General features: G+C 36.2%; 1 long non-coding RNA gene and 1 pseudogene across 1 annotated transcript; both read left to right on the top strand.

Annotated features, from left to right (window-relative positions):
* Positions 1 to 712: 712 nt before the first annotated feature.
* Positions 713 to 1,762, top strand: LOC104601418 (heat shock cognate 70 kDa protein-like; annotated as a pseudogene).
* Positions 1,763 to 2,192: 430 nt separating this feature from the next.
* On the top strand, positions 2,193 to 7,189 carry LOC104601417 (uncharacterized). Its single transcript, XR_735870.3, has 2 exons — positions 2,193 to 2,367; positions 6,867 to 7,189. It is a non-coding gene; the product is annotated as an uncharacterized LOC104601417 (long non-coding RNA).
* Positions 7,190 to 8,652: the final 1,463 nt, after the last annotated feature.

The raw sequence follows: 8,652 nt of genomic DNA, 5'->3' as shown, positions 1-8,652 counted from the left end.
ATATGTATAATATAAAATCATATATAAAGCATTTTAAAATTTAATATTTTTATAAAAAGGAATAACATTATTAAATTATTCTAGCAAGCTCGACTTGACATTGGCTCAAAAGTCAAAACACGTCAGGGCATGTATCAAGAGTTCGAGTTCGGATTCAGTGGACCCTTAGGTTCACGGGGCGCATGAACCCTCCAATAGGAGGCATGCACGTCGACTTCTTTGAACTAACCTCAACATAACGGGTGTTTGCCATTAACTTCTATCCGTCCGGTTGAGCCGGACACTAAAAGACAAAAAAGAAAAAGAAAAATCCCATTTTGAACGATTTGCCTCCCATTCTCCCATATCCGAGCCTAACCTTGGCCCGTGAGAAGACCAGACATAAGATGGCGAGGAATCAATCAACAACAAAAAAAAAAAAAAATCAAATGGTGGTAAGCTCCTTTTTCTTCTTCCTTGCACAATTGATCCTTTTTCACAAAATTCTTGAACATTCAACATTAACGACACAACCTCATCAACAGGCTTATAAATTCCTTGCAACGTTTCTCACCAAACTTGGGCTGAAATCAAGAACTCCAAATTGAGTTAACACAAGTGCTTTGTAATTTTTTGTAGTTTTCTTTTAAATCCCTTTGTTTCTTTGTTGATCCTTAGTAGAGACAAGCAACCCATCTAGCGCATTTCCATTTCAAGGCTACAAGCTTCGCTCATGGTCTTGACCAAGATGAGGGAGATTGCCGAGGCGTATATGGGTCAGACAGTCAAGAACATTGTCATCACTATGCGGGCCTATTTCAACAATTAACAGAGGCAAGCGATGAAGGATGCCAGAACCATTGCTGGGCCTAACGTGATGAGGATTATCAATGAGCCCACGACAACCTCTATTGCTTATGGTTTGGATAAGAAGGCTTTGAGGTCTAGTGAAAAAATGTTCTCATCTTTGATTTGGGTGGTGGAACCTTCGATGTTTCACTGCCGACCATCGAGGAAGGAATTTTCAAGGTGAAGGCCACTGTCGGAGATACCCATCTCGGGGGTGAGGACTTCGACAACCATTTTGTTTCTAAGTTCAAGAGAAAGCACAAGAAAGGCATCGACGGCAATGTGAGGGCTTTGCGGCAGTTGAGGATGGCCTGTGAGAGGGCAAAGCGAATTTTGTCTTCCACCACACAAATGACCATCGAAATCGATTCTCTGTACGAAGGTATCGACTTCTATGCAATGATCACTTGAGCTCAGTTTGAAGAATTGAACATGGACTTGTTCAGGAAGTGCATGGAACCAGTCGAGAAGTGCCTTTGGGATTCCAAGATTGACAAGAGTTAGGTCGATGACATTGTCCTTGTTGGTGGGTCGACCAGGATTCCAAAGGTGCAGCAACTTTTGCAAGAGTTCTTCAATGGGAAAGAACTCTGCAAGAGTATCAACCCAGATGAGGCCGTGGCATATGGAGCTTCCATCCAAGCTGCAATTCTTAGCAGAGAAGGTGACCAGAAGGTCCAAGACCTACTGTTGCTTGATGTCACTCCTCTTAGCCTCGGTATCGAGACTACTGGAGGTGTGATGACTGTTTTGATTCCCCAAAACACAACCTTTCCAACCAAGAAGGAGTAGATATTCTCGACCTATGCTGACAACCAGCTCGGAGTCCTAATTCAGGTGAGCGCCCAATGACCAAGGACAACAACCTCCTAGGCAAATTTGAGCTGAAAGGAATCCCCTAGCTCCAAGAGGCGTTCCACTAATTGAAGTTTGAATGAAATTCTAAATTTTAAAATGATATTTTTCATTTTTTTGTCTTTTAGTGTCTGGTTCAACCGGACGGATAGAAGTTAATGGCAAACGCATGTTGAAGTTAATTCAAAAGAGTCGACATGCATGCCTCCCATTGGAGGGTTCATGCGCCACTAAATCCGGACTCCAAGAGTTCGCATTCTGTGAACCGGACGGATAGAAGTTAGTGGCAAACGCCTGTTATGTTAGAAGTTAGTTCAAAAGAGTCGATGTGCACGCCTACTATTGGAGGGTTCACGCGCCTCGTGAACCTAATGCTCCACTGAATCCAGACTCCAAGAGTTCGCATCCCATGTGCGTGAACCCGCAAATAAGAATCAAGCACGTCAGCATTTCTGCATTTCAAATTTGTGCTAACGTTAATGGGCATTCAATAGTTAGTTGAAGAAACCCAATTCAACTAGACACAAAAGGACAAAAATACCTTAAACCCACTTCTTTCAAGAAACTCCCTCCCATTTCCTCCCCTCCTCCGAGCCCTAACCCACAAAAGCATCCCACTAGCCATCTCACTACACATCGGCGTCTATGAACATGGAATCCACCGGCAACGTTAAGCATAGAAAGGTACTCTCCCTAACGAATCTTCTTCTTCTTCTTCTTCCAAATCTTATGTTATTATTGTTCTTCTCTTCTCAACAAATTGAAGAACCATTGCTCCTTACACTGGCGGTCATCAATTATCAAAACAAAGGTAGTCTCCCCAAGTCCTAACCTATTATCATATCATTTTAAAAACCCATGTTTTCGATTAGAATGAAATGTCTCCAATAGATTAAACACAATTGGACACGGTAGATTAAACACCCCTTCTTATAGAGATCACATTATTAAACACTCATAAGTATGAGGAGAATTAAATGCTCCTTCTATGGGCCTAACCAAGCCAGTTGTCTAGTTTGTTGCTTGGTTAATGTCTCTTCCAATTAGTTCAATGAATTCTAGCCCCAAATTGTGATAGTCCTCTTCTGTTGATTGACTTTGGACAAGTATAGAAACTAAGACCTGTTAACCCTTGGATCAAATGGATAGACTCTGAAGAATAAATGGTTGTTCTCTTGCATTAAATTTCTCCAAAAGAATAATTGGGCACATTTGGTGGTCATTGGATTGTTTGGTATGAAGTGTTACTTATCAAATAGATAAGTTTCCAATGGTCTAACATGGATACAACTTCATATTACTCCATTTCAGTGCAGTTGTGTGAAATATGCCTTCATATGCATATTTTCATAAACTACACACATTTCTTTGGCTATTACATTTCACAGTAGTTAAAAAACAACAAATTAATATTACAAAAATTGCCCATTGTGCTATTTGCAAAATGAAATAAGAAAAAAGGATAGCTATCTTGGGTCAATCTGAACTAATATTCACTGGCACGCAATTTCCAGTGGCATGTCACCAATAAATTCCATACCTCTCTGGATCCTCTGTTGGGTGGAAAATTGGTGGACTGAATCTTGAATTCCAGCAAAGGCCACCAAAAACTGAGTATCATTTGTCTGGTTCAACAACTTTTTTACCACCAATTTCATTGCTTCAATCCACTGTTGAAAGCAAGAGAGGTTGTATTCTTTTTGTAACCTTGGAACCTTTCTTGAAAGTGAATTGAAGGCACCCTAAGCATTTGATATAAAACTACTTGTTGACTCTCAATCTTTTTTTTTTTTTTCATTATTGACATACATATGAATGAATGAAGGGTTGCTTTAAATTGATCCAAATTATCCTAATATCATTTCTCATTGATGTTATAGCCTATTTAGCATTGTCCTTTTGTATTGAAATGAAATTCTTTGATCTTTTATGTTTTATAGAATTTCCACACTATTGTTCTTAAACCACTCATAATGTTGAGTCACAACTTCTTTTGCATTATTTCCTTAATTTTTGATAATGCATTAAATATTTGTATCAGATTTGTTTTTATTATTGTATGCTTATTATAACATGAAGTGAATTTCTATAGGAAGCTTATTGTTATAGCAGAAAATTTTAAATGGATACTCAAGGTGAAGGCTGTAGTAGGTTTTATAGTGAAGATGAAAATCTTGCAAATATTGATTGCCAAACTACACCTAAGTTAATGTTGGATGATGGGACACAGATCACAATAGAAGAACCAAAGTTGGGAATGATGTTTGAAAATTTGGATGATGCATATTTTTTTATAATGAATATGCCAGAAGGTTGGGGTTTAGTATTTGAAAGAGCATGAAACATAAAACAAAAAGTGGGTTAATAAAATATATAAGATATTTTACTGTTCTGTACAATGTTTTTCGTGAATACAAACCACAAGATAATGTGAAGTATCATCGTGACAATGTAAGAATTAGATATTAGGCTAGCATGCTTGTTGCTTTAAAAGAAAGTGGTCAATATTCCATTATTCGATTTGGAAAAAAAACAATCATGAGGTTGTAACTCCAAGCAAGACATACATATTAAGGTCACATAGGAGAATGACAGTGACCCAAACTTCTCAAGCTGATCTTGTAGACAAGTCAAGGATAACACTGGAAGCCATCATGGGAGTATATGGCCAATCAAGTTGGAGAGATTAAGAATCCATGATTCACTCATGTTGATTATTGCAATTAATTTTGTACAAAGAGACAAAAAAATATAGAAATGGGGGGTGTAGGAGATATTTTAAATTTTTTTAAGAAGTTGCAGATGGAAAATTCCCCATCCTTCCACTCCATACAACTTGATTATGAAAAAAAAAAGATTACAAATGTCTTTAGGGTTGATGCAAGAACAATACTTAGCTATAATTTTTTTGGGGATGTAATATGCTTTAACACCACCTTTAGAATCAATTGAGATAAATAGCCACTTGCACCATTTGTTGGTATTAATCACCAATATTTGGGGCTACACTAATATATGATGAGACTATTGAATGCAAATGAGTGGGAAAAAACCAATAACGATCTTAATAGATCAATGTGTATCAATGGCAAAAGCCATACAATATGTCTTCCTAGATGTTAATCATCACATTTGTATATGACACATTTATCAGAATGCAGTTAAACACTTGTCTCATCTTATTTGTGTTTCTAATACATTTGAGAAGGATTTTAGCAAATTGATATATGATTATGAAGAAGATGATGAATTTCTAATAGCATGGAAAGAAATGTTGTCATTATGATTTGAAAGGAAATACATGGTTGAAAGGGTTGTTTGTAGTGAAAGAGAAGTGGGCATTGATTTATGTAAGGAACCACTTTTCTACTAACATGAGAAACACTTAAGGAGTGAAAAGCATGAATAGTTTGTTAAGGGGTTATTTGAAATCATCATTGAATATGTCTTGATTCTTGGACCATTTTAAAAGAGTTGTAAAAGATAAACATCAAAAGGAATTTGATGTGGATTTCAAGATGATCCAAAGCAAACCCCATTTGAGCATACAAGTGTTAATTCTTGAACAAACTGCAAAGATTTATACTCCCACGATTTTCAGAGAATTTAAGGAGTACCACAATTTCAACATCATTATTCTGGAAATGATACTAAAAAGAAATTTGGGTTCTAAAAATATACCCAAATTTATTCTGGAAATGCTAATAGCATTATGTATGTTTTGACTTAGAATTAGACTTGCCAAGATTCATATAGAATTTCAGCCTTTTGTTGAACAAACGCAACAAAAGGAATAAACTACCTATATAATAAAAAAAGTTTTTATTTAGATAATTGAGTGTTCATCCGTATTATGTAGTTACTTAGTTAATTTACAGCTCTACTAACAATACTAGGCAAACAAAAAAAAAAGCATCATTCTTTAGATGAGTATCACAAAATATCATGTTTAGATTTTACAATTTTACTAATGGAACTAGGAACTACAACACATGTTAAAATTTGGGGAAATTTGTTCAAATTTTTAGGATTTAATTTTGGTAAGACTAACTTCCATACTTTAGGTTTTCCTCACTTTCACACTCTCCTCCCCAAAGAAACAAATAGACCAAAACCAAAATTTAAAAACCCTTGTAAAATTCCTTTTTGAATTTTTGCATTGTCTTTTCTCAGTGGATGTCAGTAGGATGCTAAGCTTGGTATTTCTTACCTATGTATCTATTGCCTCTGATTCACTAAATAATCATTCGAAAGGCTAGTTGCATGCCATCACATGTATGACAGACACTAGGCAGGAAAAACACATTCTTCATGCCCCATGGTCCTCAATTATCTCTATGCCTTATCTTATAAAGTAGGTTTACTTATTCATATAGGAATATAATACATTATGCTTGGAACCCTAGTATTCATTGAAAGCATCTTATAAGAAAGCAAGTGAAATAAATTGCCATAACAATTCCAACCTATAAAAGTTCGTGCATGTTAGAAGAATGAAATTAAATTGGAAGCAATGTTCAAAATTTTGATACGTATCAGGTTGTATCGGCTGATACGTATCGTATTGGTGGCTTCTCGATACACCCCTACAGGGGGTATTTTGGAGTCTAGTTCAAGGGGTATAAGGGCCTTAAACGGACCCATCTGAACAAATTGGAGAAGAAAAGCTAATAAAAACTTGCAAGCCACAATACAGGCCGATACAGCCTATTTTGAACCTTAATTGGAAGTCTAGATAGAGGTTGCAGTAAAGCAATTGCATACAAAGATTATTTCCTTAGCACCATGTATCTTGATATAAAATATTGGAGAAAATCGTATATTTGTCAATGGAGAGTAGATCCAAAACAAGCACGGCTTCAATGTAAGAATCAAGGAACAATGAAATAACAAATTATATTTCTTTGTCATTTTAAAAAGTGGTGCCATTTGTCATTTTTTGATTACCATGTTTTTCTCATTTCATTATCTTAACCAAAGGCTAGAGCTTTATCGGCTGACAAATATTAGACTTTTCATACCAAAAGATTTAATATAGCGTAAATGAAAGTGGCACCTAGCTTGTTGATAAGGTCTCTAGCTAGTTATAGTGGAGACTTAGGATAAAATCTTGCCTTTATTGGGGATTGAGGGGTTTAAGCATACTTCTTTAGATGTACTGATTTGTGTTTCCATGTATGTAGGAAAACCAGCCCAAAGATGACAAAGTTTGAAGGGATGAAAACCATGAGGAGATTAACCAGTGCATTAATGGTTGTGTTTTTTGTAAAACTTTTAATTAGTACTTATGTGTTTTTTATTATGGATGTTGAATATTAGGATTTATGGATGTTTCCTTCTCTCTGATGTCTCCTCTCTCTCTTTTTCTCCATTTTTTTTTATATATTCAAATTCTGGGTAATGAGATAAAAGGGGAAGGCTACAATGATGTCTCCTTTAAACTTGATGAACGTTCTTTTGATTCTTTGTGCTACAACATAGTAGGTATTCATTTATTTTATTTTCTCATTAAGATGTCCATGATTTTTCTTTTGAGACTGTCTTGAACAAGGAGAGTCCAAGAACAAACTACCCAGGTGATTGCATTTACAAGAGGAGTTGGTGTAGTTGGTGAAGTTGAAGCAAATGAAGGGGCTAAAATGAGTAAGTTTGAAGAGGAATTGGTGCAATTGGCAACTACACTAAATGGGGACCATAGAAAGGACATTTATCCCCACAAGTTAGTAGAGAACATGATGGTTAAAGATGCCACCAAGTACTACGAAGAAGCTATCAAGAAATTCTTAAAGGGATGTGAGAATGCCAAGAATAATGGTGCAGATGAACCTGAATGGAAAGTTTCCTCTTGTATATAGAGTCCTTCACCTTAATTTCTTGTTCCCAACAATTATGCAACTCTAGATGAGGGCTTACTCCAACTATTTGTCAGGGGAAATAGGCAATGAATGGGCCCTAGTACAATAGGGGGAGCAATGCTCTTAGTTTTGGAAGCAATTTGCTTGTTTGGTACACTTCAAATCTAGATTTTTATGTCCCAACTAATATTCGAATCAACAAACAAAATAGCAATTTCCCAATACAATCGCCATTTCTTATGTAGGATAGGTTCTAAGTGAAATGCATAGAAATAAGGAAGATATCCATAACTTCATAACAGAGAGAATTACCTACCATTTTTATCAAATCCAAATCTGGCACCAAAATAAAATGCTATGACAAGCAACCAAGCATCATTGTGAACTGCAACCAAAGACAACCAATCCTTCTCCTGCATCCCATCACCCACAAAGTTAATACCCAAAGCAGGCTCAGGGAGCTCTGAAGGCAAAGTTAACTAAGCATCGCTATATGATCCATAAATTAGAAAATGGAGTTGGACTGTGAAATTAAGGAGGTGCAAAGCGAGTCCTATTCTGTCATTCCATTTTGATCAAGACCTTAAAACGAAATCATCATAGCTTGTTTTAGTCGTATTTCTTTTATAATAAGGGTGTTACCTTCTAGGTTTTTGCCTTAGGGGTAAGGTATATAATGAGACTTGCAATAAGGGTGTTACCCTCTCAGTTTCTCTAAACAAACATACCTAGTTGCCTCACTGTTAAGTGTGTATAACACCTCCCACATCCAAAAAGCTACAAGTCTTACATTGAATTATCATGCACATAGGGACTAATTCTTATACATATATAAGAGAAGAAACCCAATCATAAATATAACAATTATAAAACATATGGCCTTTATCCCTTCAATATTTTCAGATGACCTTCCATGTCAGCCACCAATTTGTCAAGTTCATCAATTCGGGTTTCTAGATCTTAATTGTGCACGGATGAAGTGTCATTATCCTTAAGACCTTAGGGAACTTTCCACACAAAATAATCACACAACCTCCCATTTGGTTTGTTTGCCTACATGGATGCAACATACTAGTGAACACATCCTTCAAACATCAGTATTAACACAAACATA

Source organism: Nelumbo nucifera, chromosome 2, assembly GCF_055504915.1.
Source record: "Nelumbo nucifera cultivar China Antique chromosome 2, China Antique-T2T, whole genome shotgun sequence".
Lineage (NCBI taxonomy): Eukaryota > Viridiplantae > Streptophyta > Magnoliopsida > Proteales > Nelumbonaceae > Nelumbo > Nelumbo nucifera.
Note: the sequence above shows the minus strand (reverse complement) of the source record. Positions and strands in the feature narration are given on the sequence as shown.